General features: G+C 49.3%; 1 long non-coding RNA gene across 7 annotated transcripts in view; it reads left to right on the top strand.

The window, feature by feature from the left end:
• LOC110398359 overlaps positions 315 to 24614 on the top strand; it is a 34301-nt gene continuing 10001 nt past the window's right edge. Inside the window, exons 1-4 of one of the 7 annotated variants that reach the window (XR_002438336.1) lie at positions 315 to 932; positions 10740 to 10890; positions 15564 to 15804; positions 17290 to 17458. This is a non-coding gene — a long non-coding RNA (uncharacterized LOC110398359). Of the gene's footprint in view, positions 933 to 10739; positions 10891 to 11275; positions 11520 to 15563; positions 15805 to 17289; positions 17459 to 24614 lie in introns of all 7 variants that reach the window. The other 6 variants (XR_002438335.1, XR_002438339.1, XR_002438338.1 and 3 more) reach the window with 6 other exon arrangements.

Raw genomic sequence — 24614 nt, 5'->3', positions numbered from 1 at the left:
GCATCCTTCAGCTGAAAGCTGCTGGGCCCTGGAGCCCAGCGCTGCCTGGTGCTGCCCTGCTGCTGTTATCCTGGTGCTCTTCTGGCAGCCAGAGGTGCAAAGAGCTCCTCCACCTGCTTGCCTTTCAGGGTGGGTGGTTGTTGTCTGTATTCCTGTTCCCTGACTATGAGAATGAATGATCTTTGTTACTTGGGGTGGGTCTTCTTGGTTTTTGGAGATCGCTTGCCTGAGTTTGTGAGGAATGTGCTTCCTTTACCATCGCTCTCTTTGCTCCATGAGAGTGGTTTGAGTTTGCAAGGACCTGGCATTAGACTTAAGTGGTCAGCGAAACCTGGTATGTCAGCTGTTGTTGCACAAGCTCTGGCTGCCGTTTCCTGAGGTTACTGCAACCTGCAGTTCTGGACCTGCAGTGCACAAAGCAAGAAAAGCCTTCTGTGTCCGTGCAGAGCCCTGCTGCAGGCACCTGATGTAAAGCACACAGAGTCTGGGGGCAAGAGGAGAAGTCAACGCGTGCACCCGTAATTTTTGGTGTTTTGCAGCAATGCGAGTAAGTGCCGGTGTTTGTCCTCACCCCTCTCCCTCGGCCCTGCTGTTCTGAACCGAGGGGAGGCGCTGGATCCGCGGCGGGTGCCAAACGGGCTGCAGAGCTCGTGGCCATTCGTTTCTGCAAAATCACCCGGGTAATGCAGGCTCCAGTGCCGATGCAGTTTATATAGAAACTCCAACCGAGGCGAGAGGATTTCTCACTCCTTATTATGCAAGCGGAATGAAACAGCTTTCATCTCATTTTCCAAAGGGTGCTGAATGCCACGAGGGCCCGGTGGCAACGCACAAAAGAAAGGAAGGCCGTCGCACGCCGCAGAACTGCAAGGAAAGGCGACGCTGCGCTCCGCGGGCCGTCTTCGCCGTGAGGAGCCCCGAGGCGTCCCGCGGTGAGCGCTGCCGAGCAGGTCGGCACGGAGCCCTCGCTCCCCCCTGGCGCCCACGGCGGCGTCGCTCGGCGCTGCCCGGCGCCGGGGGGGGGGTGCTGCGCGGCGCGGCTGCTGGAGCTGCTGGCAGAGGGCTCCATCTACTGGTGCCCTGAGAGAATGCAAAGCGAGGCGCGGTGGGTTTTTCTTTTCCTCTCGTAGTGAAAAGCTGCCGGGGCCGTGGCCTCTTCTCGCTTCCCTTCTTATTTTGCCGTTTAGAACCCTGCTCTCCAAAGCCCGTTCCCTGCCCCTGGTGACAGCACGGGTTCGCGGGTGGGGACCGTCCCCGCTCAGCTGTCGTTAAACAGGAGGCAGACAAAGGATGGAGAAAAGTGGCACGGGAACAAAATCATTTTTCTATGCATGTATAGAATCAGGAGCAGGAACCGACCCCGATATCGAATCCCTGTCCCTGGTAGGAGAGGACTCGCAGCCCCAAGGCTGCCGGCCGCAGAGGGTTTGGGGAGCACAGCGGGCAGTGCTTACTCTGGAGATGCAGAAGTGGAGGAGTCCAGAGCGTGCGCAGTGCCATGGCTCTCTGCTTTGTTTGCTGTGGTGTTATTTCTGAAATTGCTGTATTCTAGATAGCCGGGGAAGTGCTCCTTGTGTAAATACGCGCAGGCATTTATGTCAGAACTGAGCCCTATGCAAAATCGGATCCCCCTTCTACATCCTAGGGCTGCAAGGATGTGGAAACACACCTGGCTGTGAGTTCTGCAAGGAAGTTTTCCCTTCAGTACTTTCAACCAGTCTTCCACTCTCTGCCCTTTGGATTATGATGTTAATAGTGGCAATGCAGAGCCAAAGCTGAGTATTTCCCACTGACCTTTATTTTTGTAAGTGGCAAACCAAGGGCTGCTGCTCACACGCCAGTTGTGCAGGCCTGAGGCACATGTTACATGTAGCCACTGCTGCCCAGTTTGAACTGTTCCTAAAGGAACAAAGGGATTCAGTTCTAGAAAAAAAATCAGAAGAATTCAGGTTTTATAACATGACCGTGTGTTTTACAAATAAAATGCACTGGTTTTCGTTGCAAGTAATTATCTGACCGTAGAACGTCATTACTCTGTGCTTATGGGGAGCATCAGAAGGTTCTAGATTCTTAGATTCCCACAAAAACTTGAGTGGTGATTGTTCCATGCTGATGGAACACAAGAAGAGTTTGTGTTCACATTGCTTGACTGTGAGAGCTCATCTGAAGAAATGGGAGCAGGCGTTCCGGGCTGGAGCTCAGCCGGGCACAGCAGAGAACAGTTCTGTCCCCAGCATTTTCCATCTTTCTTAGTAACGCATCCCCAGGTTTGCTCTCTGATACCACGTCTGAAGACATCTGCGCTCCCTTGTCTGCCTTAAAAAAACGTATTCAATAGTGATTTTTTTTAATTATTTTTTTTGACTGAGTACTTCTTTACCACGAAACCGAAGTGCTTACTCCTCAGAAGTAAAAATGTGGCTCTGTACCAAGGCAGATGATTGGGTAGAGGGTGTTGAGTGAGCCAAGTGCCACGAAGGACAGGGCTGGCCTTTGTTATACATATGCTGTGCATATGCTTAGTGCATCTATGCACGTGTCTGCTTTGGAACGAGATTTCAAGGGATACGGGGCGCACTGAGGACAGCACAGGTCGTGGCATAGTCAGGCTTTAGCTCTGAGGCTGGGCCGGGCCCTTCTGCTTCCGAGCTGGGCGCGTGGCTGCTGCCCTTCCCTCTCTGCAAGCCCGGGTAGGTGGCAGCCTGCAGCAGGCCGCTGTGTCTGCCATGCCTGGGACGGGCCCTGCTGCTCTTTGGAGCCTGAGCACAGCTTTGCAAGTTCTCTGACTGACAGATGCATTCCTAGCATTGGATTTTCCTTTGAACAATGACACGCGCTACCTAAGGACGTTATGTGCAGTTGTTATACTAATTAGCTCTGTACTTGTGTGTCGGTAATGATTTGGTAATTTCAAAGCTCCGCGTACATTTTCTGGAATGTCTTTTACTTGTCGCTGTTTGAGTACGCGTAGCTGCAAATGCCTCTGTAAAATCGTAGCAGGCGATTACAGTGCCCGGCACCACTCTCTGCAAAGCCACCCTGTGCTCCCACGTCCCAGTGCATCGCGTGGCCGTGCCCTCCCTGGTGCACCAACACCAGCAACAGCAGAAATGCTTCTCTGACACAGCTGCCGACAATTACACGGTGAGAGGCTTTGCTGGTGAAGGTTACGAAGAAGCCCTTGGAAATCTGAAACAGCTTTTGAAAGCAAGCACCGAAAATATCTGCCAGAAACCGAGGGATAGACTGCAGATGGCAAATAGATGTCTCCTGGACTGTCAGGGAGTGATTTGGTTTGACAAATGGCTGTGATCTACCATGGAGCTGTGCAGAAGAGGAACCGTCAGGCTGCAGCCTACAGAAATAAGCAAGATTAAGCGTGCCTGGTGCTGATTCTTATGGGCAGATCTATCCTTCCAGCCCATGGCCAGATCCTGCAGACAGCTGGGAGTTGGAGGGCCCTCCACTCCTATGAACACTGCCGATAGTTTTTGTGCCATGCCTGTCATCTGCAAACCCTTAGGACCTGCTCTAAGGGCCTCTTTTAAGAAAGAAGGAAATGCAGAGTCATTCACCTATAGACTGGAGCACAGACGTGGTAAGAGAGGCTGCAGACACTTCTATCTGTGATGCAGAACCTTGCAAAGCTTTCTTCATTCACACCTTATAAGTAAAATCGGCCCGTGCCTAGCTGCTGCCAAACCTTTTCAAAGCAAATATATTTGTACAAAGGAATTCAGTAACAGAAATGGAATTTGCTCGTGGATCAGATTACTGTTATTTCTGGCTGGAAGCAGCACCAGAAATACTTGCAGGGATTTCCACTTTGCCTTTGGAAAGACGTTGTGTGTGTTGTTGGTAGAAAAGGAGCTACGTGGGAGGTTAATTCACATACACAAAGAGACAGGAAGGGGGATGAGACCAGCGAGGCTGTCACAGCCCTGAATGTGGCTGCTGAGCTTTGCGTTATAACGCTCAGTCTCAGCCCACTTTTGGAACACAAATCTTCAGTTGTTGTCAGGAATACTGCGCCCTGAGCTGTGATCGCTGCAGTTTGGGAAGAGACATTTCAAGCCCCAAGTCTGAGCTTGGTACAGGCACAGATCTCTATGCTAATTACGCCTCATTTTCCTCGAGGGCTTTGCCAGATAACTTCATGTAGAGGGTGCTAAATTAAGTGTTATTTTGATAATGTTTTGAGCAGTGGTCATTTGTGACACTGCTCAAAGTGCTTTTACCTTACAACATGAACTTACATCTGATGGGAGCTTTGCTCCTGAGGCGCCTGGCATTTAAAATCAACGTTGGTCAGAGTGATCTGTATTTTGCAACCAGCTTTAAACAAAGCCTCCTTTCATTTCAAAGTGCTCTCCTGACCGACAGCCACTTGTGGAGGGAGGCACAGAGATGGACAGACCCACAGAGCCTGCGGAGCGGCCAGGCGCTGGGAAGGCAGCAGGGCAGGAAGGGCTGTTGGCCCTGGGATGCTGCAGCAGCGGGCATCTCCGGTAGAGAAAGGTGCTGGGGAATGCTGAGGACAGCCACAGACTGTGGACTTTGAGCAGAGAGGTACCCGATCTCTCCTAATGCACCCGGACTGTTTCCAGAATGCAGTCAGAGTCCTCTGATCACAACCCCAAACGTGGATCAAAATGGTGGGAGGAACTGATGTCTGTGGTATAATATCAAAGAACATTTCTGTACCTGGAAGACTATCAATTCTAAAGCAAAGAAATATTACAAGGTTTTACTTCAGAAAGGTTAGGCCTGCCACTGTGCCAGTGGGGTTGGAGATGTTACTTTTCCCCCCAGGAATGCACTTGGTATCTCCGAACACCCAGCGAAGTCTTCTCAGCAGACAATGTTTTCTGGCCATCTTGGCTGAGTTTCTCCGTTCCTCTGCATGGCCCGGGCACACAGGAGTGCGTCCCCAAGGAGTGAATGTTTGGGCTCTTCTGAAATGCACATGGAAGGGACTTGGTGCGGCCCAGGGAACAGTGCAGGAGCACAGGCGCTTTCTGCGCCCGCGCCGTGTGCAGGGAGACAGGAGGAGAAGGTGTCATACAGAGCACTGAGCTAAAAATAGAGCTGTGGCAATCTCACACATTGCAGCGAGCGCACTGCAGGCAGGAGAGCATGCACACAGCTCTTGCATTGAAAGCCTGTGAGGGCCTGCACGTTGCCATAGGCTTCCCAGCAGGACATCAGCACGTTTCTCTCTCTAAGATGGAGGCGGAGGGATTGCTTGCTTTTTCATTGCTACAGTTTTGCAGCTGTAATGGCAGTGTGTTGGCAGTTACAGGTCTTGTTCTGGATCTTAACCATCACAACACACACATAATTAAACGAGGTGTGTTTGCCTCAGCCTTACATGAGCGCTGTACCCTTGTGAGGTCAATGCAAAAGCTTCCATGCCTCTGAGTAGGTTTTGTTGTGCATCTTAAAAGATTTTGTGATTTATGTACAAGACGTACGCTCACCCTCTGTATGCTCAGCACCGCATCCATTGGAGAAACTGCCATAGAAGGTAAAGGTTTATATGAAAGCAATGTTTAATGTTTGTGAGCTGGAGCCACAGCACAGATCGTCCGACTTCAAAGACTGATTCCACTGAAGCTCTGCTGACCCAGAGCTTTATTACAGAGAAGCATTACTCTCTGGGGAATTGCAGGTGGGAATGCAGCATCCTTCTGGCCTCACGCTGCACGCAGCTGCCCAGGGGGATGCTCACATAGGCTGGAGGATGAAAAAATGCCATCGCAGGTTTTCCCCTGAAAAGAAAGCTTCTTGAAGCTGGCTTTTGCTGTTCCTGGGATATGTCCAAGGTGGTGGTCACATTCCGTTTGTTGCAGGTCCTTTTGAAGCTTAGTTCTCCAGGAGAAAGGCCCATCCATATTGTTAGTGCTGATCTGAACTTCAAACAGAATGGCTCCTAGGAACTGACAGCAGAGTCTGGTACGTAGCATGGCCCTGTCAAGGAATGGATAATCCTCCATCCTTAAATATAGCTTCTATTTGTGTTGGCAGTGTGCAAACTTCCAGGGATTTCACCAGTGATCCCAGACATAGCGCTTCAAATTGCTGCTGAGGAAACATCTATGCAAATTTTGTTCTATTTCAAAACTTCTAAACTAAATAACGTGAGTGGGCAAATATGTCACAGCCTGCAGAAGCTTAATATAGAAAAATGCTCAAAAGGAAAATATTCAGAGAGTATTTTTTTTCTGTTACACAGACCTGGAAACTGAATCAGCTCATAGCATGTGGTGAGATTAAGCCCCTATAGTCCAAAGGGAAAGTGAGTAACCTACTTCATCTTTCGAACTTTCATCATCTATGGGCCAGACAGGATCCAGCCAAGGGTACTGGAGGAGCCGGCAGAAGAATTCCTTCATGGAAGGGAGGTCAGGTGCTGGGAGGGGTTCCCCGGGGCAGCCCCATCCCTGGGGGTGTTCAGGAGGTGTGTGGACGTGGCGCTGAGGGATGTGGTTTGCTGGTGTGACGCGGTAGGGCAGCTTGGCTGCTGGGCTTGGTGATGTTGGAGGCCCTTTCCAACCCAGATAATTCTGTGGTCCTGTAACTTTTTGAATTGAGGGTTTGAACCACTTGTTCTTTCAGCTTCGTTTTCCCCAGCTCATTTAATTTCATGTCAAACACAATTTGCAGGTATCATGCCAGAACCTATTCTAAAATGTCTATAAGCTTGGTGCGATGGCTTAGTTGCCAGCCAACAGTCAGCACACTGGCAATCAGTGCCCCTTGTCCCACGTGGCCCTCCCGGCATCGGTGAGGAACTGCAGAGTGGGGCCCAGGCTCTGTAGGTGGTGGCAGAAGCATGCAGCAGCACATGGCAGCACATGGCATAGCCCCGCAGCACACAGCAGTGCTTGGCAGCATCCGGCTTGCTGAGCACATAGCAAGAGGGGACAGGCTGCAGAGCTAGACCTCGCCAGCACTGGTGGGACCTTTTTGGTAATGCTACTGCACTGTGCATCTGTTTCATGCCAGAAGGGTGCTAAGAAGTTACCTTCCTCTCTGCAGGAATGCCGATGAATTTTCTTGCATCGCTGAGATCCATCGGACTGCTAAGTTCCTTTCTTCAGTGTAGATGTTCAGAACAGATGTCCTTATGCAGCACTGCTCAAGTGGCTGCAGCCACTAATGCCCCAGCAGCCAACCCACCGGCTGAATGGCCATAAGCGCTTTATTGGAGGGCTTGCAAAGGTTCACAAAGGTCTGCGCCACTGTCCCTGTATTTGTGCATTCCTCAGATTGGGCCTCAACTTCTTCCCGTTCTCCTGCTGCTAAGCAAACACACTGAAGAGCCACATCTGCACAAATGCCAGCGGGGCAGTGTCGGGTTTCCTCCTCTTCTTCACAGTTGTTTGAAAAAGCAGCTGATGGCATTAGTGGAATCAGATGTTCTGTGAGCCTGGGGAGGAGAGGCTGCACTATGCCCCCTCTGTTCTGGAACCACTGAACAGATACCAATTAAATTCTGTTAGTTGTGTTCCAAAGAGATTACCTTGAAATGAAGTCAAAGCTGAAAGAAACAGAGTAGTTGTCTGATGAGGAATTGATACCGTTCATATTTGGTTTGATCTCAAATACCATGTTGTGGTTGTGTTTTTTTTTTTTTTTGTCATTGTTGCTGCTTTTGTGGGATGAAAAGTCCAAATAGGACTCAGGAATTTCTCTTTTATTTAGTTGAAATGTTTCAGTATTTCCAGAATCAATAGCAGTCAGTTTGTTCCTTGAACTGCCTTCAAAATCAGTTTTCGGTTTAAGCCTTTTTCCCACGAGCTGCACCTTTTGGTTGGTGCTTCAGGAACTTGAATCTGCAAATGTCAGCGTCCTCAGGGAGAGAGCAGCAGCTCCCAGAGTGGTGACCCTCACATCTGCATTGCATTAGGGGAAACACAATCCCCCTGGAAGCTCTGCAGCTCCAACACAGTGTGCCAGTGAGGGGATGCGGTGTGGCATTTGCTCAAACCCATGCTTAACAGCATTTCAGAATAGATAATAACATCATGAAAGGAAATAAGTTGCTTTCATTTTCTTAGCCAGAAGATGAACGTTTTCTACATTCTGTAGAAATTCTGGATAGATGTCTGAGCAGGCGCCTGCTGAGGGTGCTGGGAGGTGCAGCAGGGCAGTGTGCTGCAGCTGTGCTGAACGTCCTCTGACAGAATGCAGGGCTCTGGCTCCTGACTTACTCTGACGCTGACTGCTATGGTCAGCTTGGAGTTAATTGAACTAAATGGGAAGTTTGCCAGGGATGTGGTTACCGGGGCTCGGTCATTAGCACAAAGGCAGTGTACAGGTTAGCTGCTGTTTGCTGTCTGAGGTGTTCGTGGTGACAGCAGCGAGCAGCTCTGCTCCCCAGAAGCAGTCTGTTCTGGAGGAGACAGCAGCCCTCCTGGCTCAGGATATAGGTACTGAATGTTTGAAATACAGATACTCCTCACTGGAACAATTCTGTTTTATTTCATTGCTCGCTTTGAATAATGTGAAATGTTGTGTATGCTGGTGGCCCACCCTTGTGCTCTCTGCAGTCCTTGCAGACTGCCATGGGTCTGGCTGGCAGCCGTTGGGACAGCTTCACTGCGTCCATCCCAGCGAGCTGAACTCAGCGTGAAATACAGAACAAAGCCTCAAACTGATGGTGCTGTTGGCTTCAGTGGGAAACACTGACTGCATTTTTAATATATACTGTATTGTAGTGGTGAATGCTTTAAGTCCTTCCTGTGTCTGCAACTATTTCTCTCTGTACTGGGGTTAGCCTGGGATCCTGTGCTGGAATGAGCAGCACGCGGAGATCTAAGACACAGTAAGCTTGGCCTAGAGGATCTCATGCATGTCTGTAGGAAGGTATGGAAACTTACTGGCAATGCCGTGGAGCTTTCCTCTCTTTTGCCCTTTCATGTGCTGTTCTCCCTGCACGTTACCAAATTACATAGAATGGCAGGCACAAGGCTGCAGTGCATCCTTCCAGGCCCCAGTGGAGGGCTCACGGCACAGCCAGGCTGTGCTCGGCGGGGGCCCTTAGGTCACCACCCAAAACCCACAAAATGCCTTTTGTACCATTTGGAAAAAAAAAAAAAAAACAACCAACTAGATAGATAAATATTTCTTTCATGTAAAATATACTTGGTATTTTGCTGATTCCAAAGAGAAACGCTTGTGAAACGGTACTTGTGGTAAACAGAACTAAGACTGCTGACTGAAATCAAACCCACGCTAATGATATCAGGGCAGAGCTGGTACACAAAGTGGTCTTCATAGAGGCAAAATGAGACAGATGGGAAACATTATGCCGATTTTTTCCTCAAGGGCAGCACTTAAGTAGTTCTTCACTTACAGAATGGAATCACAGCAGGTTTGTATCAAAGTAACTTCAGCCAAAGTTATTTCTCTAAGAGGAGATAAACATCTTTTTTGGAATTTCACCGATAAGCTTATCAGATATGATAAATATGGCACAGGAGTAATGAGAGCCTTCAAAAGATGCTCTTTGTCCCTGGGCCTCTCTCTGGGGAACGCCGTGTCCTGAGGGGACGCTGGAACAGCAGTTGCCTGTACTAAGTGCAGAAGCAGATATGTTCAAGTTACTGTATTAAATAAGTGTGCTGATCACGGTAATGCACCCTGTGCACTGCACTGAGCACCGACATCCCCAGCCCCACACCCAAAGGCTGCCGGGTTTCACTGCTCAGCTCACGTCCCTCTGCTCCTCAGGAAGCAGCCAGAGCGGGGCCAGTGTCCGGCTTTCAGTGAGTGAAGTGAAGGGAAGCAAATGTCTCTGTGGCCCAGCTGATGGTTTGAGTGTGGGCTGTGAGCGAGCAGAACATGCTGGGTTGCACCAGGCCATGGCTTCTGCTGTGCACCTTCACCCAGTCCAGGTGCTAGAAGCCGTGCAGGCACAGCAGGAGTCCTGCAGCAGGGCTGAGATGGGGTCAGGAGCCACATGCCACTGCCTCTGGGTCCCCCAGCCCCGCAGCAGTGAGCTGCTGAGCCCACACGGTGCCTCTGGCCCACAGCGGCCTCCCCCCGGCCTCACATCAGCCCAAGGAGAGGGATGATGTGCTGGAAAAACAGATGAGATCAGCACAAAGGGCAAAGAATAGGGTGAGCTTTCTGTATTGACTTTGCCTTACTCTCATTAAGAAAAATACCCTGAGAGTGATGAGCCCTAATGCATTAGCCTTAGCAGGACAAAGTGTCAGCTAAAAATGTTCTAGGAAAAAGAAAGGGGAAGCATCTAAATGCTAAAACACTCCAGCTGAGCCATGTTCCATTTCCCTTTTCTCACTGCAGATGTGTGGCTCTCCTCACGTCCAACCACAGCGCAGAGCTGGGCATAGAGCTGGGCATAGAGCAGGGCACAGCATGGAGCCAGGCACAGAGCTGGGTGTAGAGCTGGGCACAGCACAGAGCTGGGCAGCCTTTCCCTCAGTGAGATCCTCTCCTGGCAGGACACAGTCCCACTGATGGTGGCAAGGCAAGGCCTGGGTGATGAGAATGGAGGGCAGCAGCAAGCAGCTCTCTGCTCTCAGCTTCGCCAGCACTGCTGTTAGGATTTGTATCTGCTGTCCACAAGGCCTCTGCTTGCTTTGTCAAATATACCTTTGTAATCTTTAATAAACTGACACTGAAATTCTAGGCAAAAGAGCTCTACAAATGTTAGTCTTCCTTTTTTTAGTGCTGCCATTTTATTTATCATTGGCTTTCTGTTCCAGGTCTGCTGTTCTCTGACTGGAGCCTGTACTGCACGTGAAGAAAGGAAGAGAAAAGTAAATGGAACAGAACCCACAGCCACGTCCTTTCCTTCTTGTGCGGAAGGGCTGGCCTGCCTCCTCCAGCACACAGACCAGCTGCAGAACATACCAGGTAAAAACTGCAAGTGGAGTGCTAAGGCAAAGCAGGAGCAGAGATTAATGCAGGGGTTTGGTGCCCTAAGTACAGGCAGTGCCGCCCTTCTCCAGTGCTTTACAGTAACATAATCTGCAGCCAGCAAGGCTTGGCCAGTACCTGCAGTGCAGCACAGAGCTCTGACACAGCTGTCACTCTGCACGAGGCCCCGCACTTCCCTTTAGCCCCAATTAGTGCTCTCTATCCAGCCAGGCAGGCTGTGGTCAGTGCTCTGCAGGCAGCCTATGGCTCTGCGCTCCTTCCACACAGCAGCAGATGAAATCATGAAGGAAACATCCCTGACATTGCAGAGCGCTCCTGGCACCCATCCCAGCAGCAGATGATGACTTACCGTTTGTTATAGGTGTCCATTCTTACACAGGGAGCGCGTGCTCCCACACTGGTGCCAATCCGGGGCTGTCTGTGTGTCCTGCCAGCAGGCACCCACCGTGGGGGAGGACGAGGAGGAGGAGCAGGAGGGGTGCTGCCCCGCTAACCCAGGTGCCGCGCTGCCTGCCAAAGCCTTGGACTGCCCTGAGGGCTCCAGCTGAGCTCCCTGGGAGGAGCTGCCACCAGGGCTGCATGTCAACCCCGAGCCAAGACATCACGTAGGAAACAAATATATTTTGTGAGAGGGAAGCGGGTGTGAAAGATGAGATGTGCTATCTAGGTGCTATGCTCCTTTAGATACTGTTGATACTCAGAAATTATTTTATTCTCTGCGTGGCATTTTTCAAATGGTGTGATTTACTGCAGTTTGCAAAAGCTCATGGTACACACAAGTGATTAAGTGCAGCTGGCTTTAAAGAACTGAGCATCTTTTACAACTGTGGTATACATGCTGTATAAACATCACAAGTGTTATGTCACATATCTTATAGATCTAAAATACTGTCAGTTAATACAAGCAACCTGTTTGTAGTCTGAGACTACTGAAGTTGTTTGCTCTCAATTTTTTGTTAATGATTATCGATAAAATATTTACTCACAAGCTATGTGCAAGGTTGAAGCATTTCACTCCAAATGCAATTACAGTCTACATGTAGCTGGTGTGGATCTTGTCTTGCATCAAGAAACCAAAGGAGGCACGAAGGAAAGAGAGCGTGGTGTGCTGAACAGGAACTCTCCTGATGACAAGAACACTCTGAAAACTTCTCATTCTGTCTCACGCTCTCTCATCTGCTGCCCCTTTTGGAGCCCAGCACCAATCTTGGCACCCAAGGATCTCCTATCACGGTCGGTAGGTTTTGTGCAGCAGCATGTCTCACTGTGACTATTGCATGGGGCACAATGGGTTGACCATACGCTGGTATCCACAGCATTATGCAAATCTTGTTTCTGAAGAGAATACTAATTAAATCACACTCCTCATATGTATGGAATGGAGTTTTGCACAAGCTGCCTCTGCGTGGTGCTCGTGGCTGCTACCAGCATTGCCCAGGGCTGCTCATCAGGAAGCTGCATAACAAACCTCCAGAACCAGAGGTTTTCTGCTCAAGAGCTGTAGAAGGTGAAACCCACACTGCTCAGTGATGTGCAGGATGCGTCTCACTCGTGAGTCGGCTCTAGTGGCTGAGGAATGGAGGCCAGCAGAGGCAGGTAGGCATCCTAAAGGGCTCCAGACATCACCCACTGACCTATAGGCTGGTGTCAAGCTTTTTACCAGGCAACCTCCTGGGAGCTGCATCTGTGTCATTATGGATTCTGTTCTCGTATGGTCTGCAAAACTCTGGGAATGGTGAATACTGCCCAGAAGACTGGGAGCATTTTTGAGGTGTGATGTCTTTACTGGAAATCTTTGATATAGTTTGCGAGAATGTGGTTAGTGGTACAGTCAGCCTCCAGTGCTTCAGCTGCCTCCCCTGAGGAGCTGATAATGACAACCACTGCCGACCGCCGGGCAGGGAGAGCCCCAGACACATTTTGTGTCCATATGTCTTTAGCAGTGGCTGATGCTGGAGGCAGTCAGTGTTCTCCCGCAGAACCTGATGCGGATGCCACTTTCATCATCTTGCTTTGTGCAACGTTCCCCCAGTTTTCCCAATAGAGGTGTAGATTCTTGTGCAATAATGATAGTTTGCAAAAGTTGTTTTCTGTGGAAGTTCTTGAAACAATCAGCAGAACTCAGGGCCGCAGGCAGGAGGAGGAAGGAGTGACACATCGTTATACTTTGTCTTGATTTGCTCTCATTTAGCACGTGCACCCGAAGGACGTCCTCAAGCTTTTCCATACATCTGTTACTTTCTTTTGAAGCTCGAAGTGATCTGTGCTGCCTCTCTAACTCCACACCACATAGTGGACAGGCTCACAGCAGAGCACAGAGCTCAGTGCTGGTGGGCACAGGGCGCTGTGCTTGGCTCTGCACGGTGCCCACCACAGCTCCCGGTACTGTGTCACGGTTGGTCCCCAGTGTGCCTGTCTGCCCCGCCAGGAGTGGGCCACTTCAGCCCACGCATGCACACTCGCATGCACCAATACTTGTATTTCAGCCCTCTCATCGTGTTTGGGTCTGAAAAACAGCTGTTGTCCAAAGTCTGGAAATGTCTGGAGAGGAATCTCTCATTGATCCAACTCTGCATGACACTGTGGTGCTGGAGCAGAGTGGAGAGCCCTGTGCTGGGACCTCAGCACATAGTTATTTGTCAGTATTGCATTCCTAAAAGGATAGGCCGGGACCTTATTGTCTCGGTTTGGCAAGCCTTTGCCTTAATAAATTTACAGCCTAAATGACATTGTTCAGTTCTTGATTGCAAGTTATTTTTCAGAAAACAAGTCCAAGCTTTTTTTATTATCTCCTAAAATAAGTATTTTAGGTAGCAAAGTCCCACAGTATTTCCAGTCTTAGTAGAAAACATCAGTAGATTACTTCTGTTGTTGAAGTAGCACGCTAAGAAGAACACAGAGTTTCTTTAATTTGGTGTAGTAGTCCAATTTCATACAAAAGCTGCGAATGTGTGCCTATGTATATTCATGTGTGTGTTTTCCAGAGATGACTGTTCGCTTGTTTTCATATCGTGATGCATCAAAATCCTTGAAGTGACTGAGAAGTATAAGAACCTGTGTATTTGAACGTCTCTTCCATTCTCCAGGCAGCAGTGAGCCACATGAATTTTGTAAAGCAGGTGACTTCTGGAGGAGGCAGCCTGTGCCTCAGCCCCAAAGCGCTGCCATGGGGCCCGGCGTTCTCACCACGGCCTGGGGTCTCTCAAGAGGCGCCAGCCCAGCTGCTGGCACGTAGATGTGTTCAGTTCAATAGGGAAGAGGTGTGAATCTTTATCTGAAAGATTACGTACAGCAAAGGAAAACTTGCCAACGAGAAAATGATGTGAAAACAAAGATGAAGTTGACTGGAATCCTGACTTAGTCTAAAAGGCAGCCAAACTGAGGGAAATCATGCAGGAATATGGGACAAGCCAATTAGACACCTGTACAAAGCCACCTCGTTTTTTCCCCAGCCTCAGAGGGCTTTTGTTTAACAAATAAAGTAGCTGGACAAACTACCTGGAAATGTTTGACCTTCGGAAAGGCCTCGAAGGCACAGCTGCCTGCTGTTTGCTGAACGGGTTCATGTGGTTCCCACCCTGAATGGTTTTCTAGGCTCACCCAAGCGTGTCAAGGGGTCTGACTGTACCGAGGAGGGCAACTGAGAAGATAAACTTCAGGAAAGAATGAGAAAAGCGCCAGGGAATTTTACAAGTTATATTTGTGTCAGGAAGGAAAGGGCAAATAAATGTACCAACTTGAAGTAGCTTGTTGGCTTTGAACTTCACAAGAAAGGTACAGAGGAAAGAGCTGAGGTATCAGTAGCCTTTGTGACAGTCTGTTTCACAGAATTAAGTAGGAATTGCAGAATACATTGCATTCAGCTTTCTTAGCCACGTGAAGAATCCTTCTTCTTTTTTTTTTTTTATATGGTAAAAATACAACAGAAATCCTACATTCCTGCCTTACCCTTTGAACTTTATTTTCTTTCTGCTCTTGCTCTCATTGTACACAGGAGGTTGCTTGGTTGTCCCATCACCAGTGCTCGCTGCAGGGGCTGGCCATGCCCCTTCTGCCGCCGTTTCGGCTCTTTCCACTGCATGGCACCAGAACAATGTGGGTTATCTGGGGCTGCAATCTCTACTAGGCTTCAGGGGAAATAATTTTTAAGGAAATAAATTCCACGGTAGGCACAAAAGTGCCTCTGTGATGAACTTTTTTTTTTTTTCCTCCAGTGGAAGGCATAACCAGGTGCACATGAAAGTACGGCTTCAATAGCTGGGTGCTGGCAGAGGCACAAAGTGCTGCTGCTCCGCTGCCGCTCTGCCCTGAGCTGCCAGCATCACTACAGGGGAAAGCAGGGATGGGTCCTTCTGCTTCATGAGGTCAGGAGCGACTGAATTCTGCTTAAAACCGGGCAGTTGGATTTGTAAACCTTTTTGGAGCCCCGCAGGGCTGGCCGCGTCCCGCAGAGCGTTGCGGGGCTGCGTGCAGGCGGCCGCACCTCCTCTAGGCGGCAGCGGGTGATCGCGTTGCGGGCGGGCTCTGCTCCGTGAGCTCCGGGCACGCGTGGGGCCGTGCCCTTTACCGGTACGTGAACGCTTCCGATTTGGACCCAAAGTGCTTGACTCGCGTTGCCTCCTAATTTTGGATCTGCTGCTTTTCTGCAGGAGTTCATGGAGTTGGAACAAGATCATCCTTCGGGACAATGCACATTAAGAACGTGCTCACATAAACTGAAGGCCGAGGTGATCTAAAAGTGCTTTTGCATGAGCGTTTGTTTCCCTTCCAGCTCGGGAGCAACGCTGGGCAAGACTCACCTCCCTTCATGGAGATGAAGAAAATCATAATACGTTTGAAGTAAAAGAACCGTGGATAGGGAGATTTTCGAAAAGACATTTGTTTTCCTGGGTAAGACATTCAGATCAAAAGTGAAGGGTTGCTGAGGAAAACACTCAAGCACATGAGCTGCCGTTCAGTCTCAGCTCGTGGGAGCACAAATAGGGATGCAGCGGGATTCATCAGGCCAGTGCCTCCTCCTGGAGCTGAGCATCATGCCTTCCTGGCCATTTATTTGCCTGAAACTTAAACCTATGCACTCCTCTTGGTGGATGCAAAGTTTGCCCCGCTCTGCCAAGCCTGCAGCAATTACTTTTGGGCCACAGATGGATGCCTCAGCTCACTGGAGAGACGCGTCCTGTAATGTGTGCTGCTTGTTCATGGCTGATCCCGAAAGGAGCTGACATAAGGGCATCAAGGAGCATGGTTTTACAGAAATGCACTCCCTGCATTTCTGACTGAAAGGGTATGTGCTGAGTGGCTAACTGTGGCAGAGACTGAAATATTTGAGAGGTTTGTACTCAAGCCTGCTTTTAACCATCTGTAGTGCAGCAAGGCTGCAGTCAGTGCATGCTTTTAGCTTGAATTTTCACTTCTTCATTCTGGAAGGGAGAATGGGAGAAATGTTCTGGGCGCAAATTCCGTGTGCGTCTCATGTTGTCTGCTAACAGCACGTGTGAGCTGCTCTACTACCAGAAACCAGGAACAAAGATAACATCACTGCAGAGAAAACTGCCCTGCTCCCAAGTGAGGCTGGGACTGCAGGTAACCCGATAGCTCCGCACCCACTGGGGCCGAGCTTGGGGCAGTCCTGTTCACCTGACACTTGCATAAACCTAGGACAATGTCACTCAAATCAGCGTGGGACCTTCGATGCAAAGCTGTTCCTGCTGAGCCCAGCAGATAAGTGAGGTTCATAATCCATTCTGTACAATGGTCTCGTTGGAGTCCCAGAGATGAAATTATTTGGGGGAAAGAAGTACAAAAGCCAAAGATCTTCCCCATCTTAACCCCATTCAGGCGACTTGCAGGCGAGGCAGGGAGTACAGCCTGGAGTGGAACACTGAGGAAACAGTCACAGTTAAGCTTCCCTTGTCTTTTTTTGCTTTGAGCTCTACCAGTGTGACATGTGCCTGCGCGCTCTTCAATGCTGCAGCAACAGTGATGGCGATCCCGCAGCACGGGGCTGCCCATTCTGCTGCTCCAAGATGCTCAGGGTGGCTGTGCAATGCAAAGAGCCTGGCCCCCACCCAGCTGCAGGCTTGCAAAGCTGGGGCAGCTGATGGCAGCCTGCAGGACCGTGGGCTGGGCGAGTCAGAGTGGCAGCCATGGGCAGAGGCTATGTGAGGGGGGCAGGGGAGGGAGGCAAGGAGCAGCACTGTGGGGGAGAAAGGCGGAGGTGGGGGCGTGGAAGAAAGGAAGAAGGATGCTGTAGTCTTAGGATGAGAAGTGCCAAGGAAAGGAACATGGCTATTGGACGTATGAAAGTTGTCCTCTTCCAAACTTCCAGGCTTCACCGCTCATCTGCGCTAACGCTTTTGCATCCATCCTCTCTAGGAAGCTGCCACTGGTCCTGAGCACGTTCACCGGAGTCTTGAGAGTCTGCTGTGCCACAGCTGGATGCTCATCCATCCAAGAACCAGGCTTTTCTCTGCCTTTCCACAGCCCACAGTGCAGTCAGGAAGCAAAGCATGCTAAGGGATATTAGCAACTGCCAAGCTGCCAGGTAAATCTGCTACTTTCAAGATTAACGCAGTGGTAAACTGTACTGGGCGTGCAGCTCGTCAAAAGTAAACACTCATTTACAGCAGGACTGTGAAATCCCATGGGTAACTCGAGAGCGAGCTGCCCGTGGCTTTTCACCCTTGTGTCTCCAGGAGCTGTTGCTCAATGAACGAGTTTGTGGTGTTTGGTGTGAACCGAGGGGCAACTATGGGCAGCTACTTAAATAGCTCCAGCAATGTTTGGAGAAGGCTGTTCCCTGGCATTGGCTAGAATCTGAGAATAAATATCTTGCCACAGGTGACCGCCTGATCTGTGCATACGGGCCTAAAAAAAGCCGGTTTGTTAAGTTTAAACACCTCAAAATAAAGCTGAGCAGACACCAGACGCCAATAGCTGTGCCTGCTCCAGCACTTAGCTTAGTGCAAGATATAAAAAGCAGCATTGTACAGGGGCTTTGTAGTGGTGGAGTGCACGGCTGGGGCTCCTGTGGTGTTGCAGAGCGACCACATAACGCTCAGTCAGTCTGTAGGGCACTGCTGAGGAGACTGCAGGGCTTTAAATATAGGCATTAAATACCACATTGACAGAACGATGAAGAAGTGGTGAGGCCCACAAAGGGAGGGATGGAGAAACCCAATGGCTTATTTTATTTAATGTTTTTTGCAAATATAGTGAATGTCTGCTTGGCAGCCTGTGCTTGCAGGAGCATGGCCCTGCTCTGTGCACCCGGCGAACCCCAGGGGTTTGTGGGGACAGTCCTGTCCTGCTCCAGGCTGCCTGCTCAGCCTGGGCACTGGGGAGCATGCATGCACAGTGCGGCCACGCAGCTGTACGAGGCCGTGTGGCTGCATGAGGCCTGAGCACCCAAGCATACTTTCTTAGCTAGAGCTTCTCCCCACCTGAAGCTGCCATCCCTGAAGCTCCAGCAGGATCCCGAGGCCCAGCCCAGTGGCCAAGACAGGGGCATAGCAGGGCCCGATGCCTAAACCCTCCCTGTGGGCACGGAGCAGGCTTGGCCCACGTGCTTGGTTTCCCCACCATGCCTTTTGCACTAGGCTGCCCAACTGTTTGAAACAGCCGGTGACAGAGGGGATGGTGCTGAGGCTGTTCAGCATCTGTGAGAGTTGAAAAGTTCATGGTGACAGCTGAGATAAAGGCAGTGCTGCTCCACACCCTGCCCCGCAGCACCCGGCCCTGCGCAGCCCCGCGGCCTCGCCCCTCTGCCAAGCCTCTGATTTAAAATTCACAGCTATGTGTGAAGTCGGTGTGTAATTATTGCTTGTTGGGACAGGGAAGTAGAGTAGGTCTAGAAATAAGCTTCTGCTTTTCAGAATTAACCTTGAATTAACCCTATGGCTTTTTGGGCATCCAGAGGAATGTCTGAACGCTGCCTCCCCACCCCATGGCAGCACACTGGTTCTGCTGCTTCCTCCTCCCGAGGGATCGTGCCAGCACCATGGCCCTCCCTCCTCACCCACCACAGAGCACGCTTCCTCCTCCAAATCTCCTCCTCTAAGTGCTTCTCCTCACTGCTCCGCTCCGGTATCATTCCAGTTATCTAACTGGACTTTAGAAATACTACTTTTCTGAAAGAGTGGTCAGGTGCTGGAACGGGCTGCCCAGGGAGGTGGTGGAGTCACCGACCCTGGAGGTGTTCAAGGAATGTTGAGACGTTGTGCTGAGAGACATGGTTTAGTGGGGTTATATTGGTGGTAGGTGGATGGTTGGACTGGATGATCTTGTAGGTCTTTTCCAACCTTGGTAATTCTATGATTCTGTGATCTCTAACTTCAGCCTCGGTTTGCAGATAGCAAGGAATGGTCTTAGAGAAGCAGAGGGCTGGAGATTGTGCCAGGACCGCTTCTAGTTTCTGACATAGCATGGTAAACTTAAAGCTGCCAAAAGCTCAGCTGAAGATCTCTGTTAGCCAGAGTTTTTATGGAATAGAAAAGTCAGACATCTGTAGTTTCAGGTATTCTGGGTTGCGGTTACAGTTACCTGGGATCTCTGAAAACCAGGGCAAAGAGAGAGAACTTGCAGGGGATTCATCCTGCCCAGGGAAGGACTGCTGGGGCTCTGCTGCTGGCTGTTGGCTAGCCCCTGGCTGCGTGCTCAGGGAGAGAAATAAAAGGTGTAACCCTCGCACAAATGGGGACTAGCTGTGCTATTCAGAGTGGAGTCTGAACTTTCCCACAATCTAGGCTATATTTATTGCCTTGCATGAAGTTCTTAGAATTGCAATTTAAAATATACCATAGAAAAACTTTCTGGTAGGAAAGATTTTAAGAGCAATTACGGAATTATAGTTGAAGTAGCTGAGGAAAGAAATACAGATGGAAATGAAAGGAAACACTGCAAACATAAAAATAATAAAATCTTATTATGCGAGGTAAAACTACAGAAATAAAAGTGGGTTTTAGAGCAGTGAGGAATACAATCCGGGGAGACAAAAGTTTGGCACATGTTATCTGAATGATGAGAGCTGATCAGGGCCTTCAGTCGGCACAGCCCTTGTGTTCAGATGGACTGCAGCTATTGTGACTGGTCTGGGACGGATTCAGACCAGTGCAGAGCCAAACAAAGCTGTGCTCACAGCTCTGAGGCTTTTGCAGCCCTGCTGTCCTACTGCTTATGGCTTGAAGGGAGGTCAGCGTCACTCAGGCTACAGGGAGAAAATATATATTAACTTAAATTGCTTCTCTGCTTGACAAAATCCAGAAGGATAACTCACACCTGAAGTGTAAGCTTTCCTGATAACTTCCAATTGATTTTATGCTTGAATAGCAATCAGTGGATTTCCAAGGTGATGTGTAAAGCAACAATTATTAATACCTAAAATATTGTTGCTTTCTTTGTACACTGCAGAATCTTTCAGCAGAGGTTTGTGTAACGTTGCACCGTGCAGGAGAGCTGTGTGACTCTGTCATCTGCTAAAATCAGTGCCATTAGAGGGCAGTTGAATCTCTAATTATAACTTTATGAAACTATAATGAAAAACATGTTGAGTACCAGAACAGAGTGACATTCAGTGAACACGCAGCAGTGAGCCCAATGTGCTAACACGGTCATTGCCTAAGTATACCATTTAGCAGAACATCTTTTTCACTGCTATTCCTGAGACCAGAGGCCCGTGCCATTGCAGTCAGAGTATGAAAGCAGATCTGTCTCTCTTCTTGTTGACAGAAGCTCTCACATCCGTGAGTGTTCGTGATCTCTCAGAGCAGTGGCTCTAAATATCCACAACCAACACCACATCCCTCTCTGAGGTGTGTTTTTGAAACACTTCTCCAGACTTTTCCGCAAGGGGCAACAATTATCAGAAGGGAAATAGCAACACAAAATTAGAAAAAAACAACCTGTGATGGAAAGAGTAAACTAGCAAAATCTTCATCTGCGTGTTGGAGATTTGTCTTGCCCTTAGCCCTTCACAGGTTCTAAGCTAGATTTCCACAGCCAGAAGGACAGAACTCCGGTCGTGTTTCAGTGCCTGTGTATTTCTTGCAAACTTAGTCTTGGGGATGCAGTTGTAGCTATCTCAGCAGCGACAGGGCCCTATGCTGACGAGCTGGATGGCTGTAGTATGCTGCTTCTCACTTCTTTGAATCCAACCCAGAGACACGTGCTGCCTGATCCTCGCTGAGTTCCTGCTAGAGATCAGCCTTGTTTTTCTTTCCTGGTTCTCTGTAATTGCAGAGCACGAAGCCAGTAATTGGGATACAAGATTGCTGCTACAGTTCCCTGTGCTGGAGATGTGCAGGCAGCGGCAGGGCTGCACGTACCAACTCTTGCAGGGCAGTTCCTTAGTGACTCAGACGTGGTGCAGCTGCATGTGACCTGAGTGCTGGGCTGAACTGTGTGCCCCAAGCTCTTAGGACCACAAACTGCCTTCCACATCACTGTTCTGGATGTCGCTGGACCTAAAGCAAGGGCAGATGAGTAGGACACTCAGCAGCATCTTAAAAGCCGCACTTGATGGTCTGACGTAACACAGACCATGCTGCATCAAACCGAGCTCCTGTGAGTCCAGAGTTATTTTTCCTAAACCAGCTGCAAGCAGATACCTACAGAACAGCAACAAAAGGGCAAATATGTCTTCCATTCTCCCCCTGTAATCTCTCTGCCTTTAATATTTTCATGTCAAGGTATTCTGATGAGCTAGTTGTAGTCTGTTTGGTAATTCTCACTGGCTCTGTTCCACGTCCTTGTTCATACTCCCCTTGAGCCCCTGGGAAACTTTTGCATGTTTTTGTAAACATCCTTGGCAAATCATTCAGCAGGGCTAGAACTGCTGTATGAGGAATGAGCCCCTCTGATTTGCTCTGAACCTGGCTTTTAGGATTCTTACTTCTCTCCAGGCACCCTTGCCCACACTCTGCATGCCACTTACCCTTTGCAGTCTTTTGTAATCCTCTCCCCCCTCCACCCCTTGCTGCCCAGGTTGAGGGGTCCCAACCAGCACAGTCTCCCCACACAGAAGCTGTTGTATTGCTCTGTTACTCATCTTTTCTCGGTCCTTTTGCATTTCTTCATGGTCAGCTCTTACCATTGCAGTATATTGCAATAAGCGCGAATTGCCTTTAAAGCGCTGGGCTGTGGCTGCCCTGGGCCAGGAGCTGCCGGAGGTCCTGCTTAGCATTTTCCCTCAAGGGTAAGCAGCATCCCAGAGAGTCAGGCAGAATGGTTACAGCATCACTCCTCTCGGTTTAATTTACAGTCAGATGTAAATCAGCACTTTATTCCCACACACTGTAAAAAAACCTCTACGATCTCTGTGCTGGATAAAGCTGCTTGGTCAGACCACACAGCCAATTTTACACTAGTCACTACAATCCCCTTTTGCACCAAAGCAGCGTAACTGATTTTGTAACCGCTGTTCATGTTAGATCCCACCAGGAAACTGTTCTCCTCTAACTTCAGCTGCAACAGAAAACTTACTTGGGGCTCTGCTAGTGTACGTGATTGGGTTGTTAGTTCACTTCCTTCTCACATCATAAGCTGCACTGGCACATGAAATACAAAGTGAAGAAAAAGGGCTAGGATAGTATCTTTGTAAAAAATGATGAGCAAGCATCTTGACTGAGATGAAGGCAGGAAGCTTTGTGGTTAAACACCCACTGAGGAGCCGCAGGACTTGGCTTGCTTCCAGCAGTGAACAGATCTTTGAGCCCCAGCTTCCTCGTTCAGGAATTCTGTAAAATTCAAGTGATTCATATTTCCTAAACTGATTTCTCTCTTCCTCCTGCAATCATTTTAGCTGAGTAGGTTTGCTCTTCCTTTCTTGCAACAATTAGATTTAAATATGAGTCAGCCTGGAAGAATTCAGTAGCACAGGATGCACTAGCTTTTACTGAACGAGTACCCAGCGTGCATGCGTGCAGAATTACAGGTTCATTGCAGCAGTACAGCACTGTTCACATACAAGGTCAACGTCATTCTTCTCAGCTGGCATGGATCTGTTCATCTCAGAAAAGCTGGGAGCTCAGCCGACAATCACTGGGATGAATTTTGTTTTCTTTTCTCTTGGGGAGGAATATACAAAGCTGCCGTGATGCAGTGACTGACAATTTGCTTCTGGGGTGTTAGAGCTGCTTTCTGAGGATCAACCACATGAAGAAGAGAACTCACGGGGCGAATAACATGCCTCTAACATGTCTCTGGACCTCTCACTTCTTCCCAGGAAACTTTATTACTAACATACACAGAGATGAGAACCTCTGTTGTGTTGCTTCCTGACATATTCACTGAAGGATATGATTCAGAGATGGCCACTTGTTGTGGACAAGATGGGATTTTTCAGCTTTCACAACCACCACTCAACGGTAATATTTGGCACATACATAATGTTTCCAGCAAAAAGCTCTTGTTACTTTACACCAGAGTACACCCTGTTCTTCCCCTTCACCTGATGTGCCCGTTTCTCACCGTGCTTTGCAGGGCAGGGCAGCTGCTGACAGTGACTTTGGGTGCTGCTGGGAGCGATGTGTCCCCAGGCAGCAGCTGGCACCGTGCATTCAATCTCTCCACACCAGCACACTGGGGTTAGTGGCAGGACAGATAAATTAATAAGGCCCCAAGCCTGCAGGCCCTGAGTGCAGCCACTGAAGATGCCTACTTTCAGTAGCTCAGTCTGGCTGTTTTCTTAAAGAACCAAAAATCCTGGCTGTGAAGTAAACATCTTACGTTACTTCACAGGAAAAAAAAATCACCACAATTCCCTAGCTAGCTCTATGAGATGGAAAGTCCTGAAAGGGTCAGTGGGGTGGAGGCAGTGTGGCTCTCACCTGGCACACCTGAGCACCGTTGCTGGTAGCATGCACAGTCATGTACTGCCCACTGAGCCTGCAACTGCTCATGTGCCAGCTGCGTGGTCTGTTGTTCCTTCTGCTTGTGGGAGAAGCACGGATGTCTTGGTGGGACAGCTGCCAGGCAAGAGGGCAGACAGCTTCGGTGCGTGCTTTATTTCATGGCCAGGGATCGTTCTGTTCCCAGGTAGGAGGCACCGATTGCAGCTGGTGTTTGCTGTGGCATCGTGACTATCTTCTCAGGAGCGTGCTGTGGCACTTCATGCAATGTGGAACAACCAATAGGAACTCAAAAAGTCAGTGAAGCATATAAGGTGAATGTCACTGCACTTTTTTGGGGGAAGAAATTTTGGTACAATGTTGACACCCTGTACTTTGGAGTCATTCTTTGCAGCTAGGCAGTGTGGGCAGGTAGAGCAGTGTTCGTGCATGTACTACGTGTGTCCCTTTGGCATTCCACAGCTGAAGCACATAAAATGGGGAAACAGACTGACAAGTAAGTTAGAGGGCAGAAAGCAGGGAGAGGGTTCAGATCCTGCTTCAGCTTTGACTTGCAGTCTAGTAGATTTTGTACTTCACAAGTTGCAGAACTTCAGCTTTTCATGCTTTGTCTTTATGAATGCTGGTCAGTGGTCCTGATCTAGCCCATTTTGCCCATTATATTTCGTCTATCATATTTCTCAGTTTTATTCAATTTCCATTAGGGAAAATCAAACCTCTGATTTTTCTGCCTTTTCTCTCTTGTAAGTGGGTGACAAGGTCAGCTCCTGAGCGGTGCTGTGATGATGATGCTGGAAGCAGCTGTGAAGTGCCCTGTCTAGCAAAGTCTCACATGAAAGAAAACATCACTGTGCA

This window comes from Numida meleagris, chromosome 4, assembly GCF_002078875.1.
Source record: "Numida meleagris isolate 19003 breed g44 Domestic line chromosome 4, NumMel1.0, whole genome shotgun sequence".
Taxonomy (NCBI): Eukaryota; Metazoa; Chordata; class Aves; order Galliformes; family Numididae; genus Numida; species Numida meleagris.
Note: the sequence above shows the minus strand (reverse complement) of the source record. Positions and strands in the feature narration are given on the sequence as shown.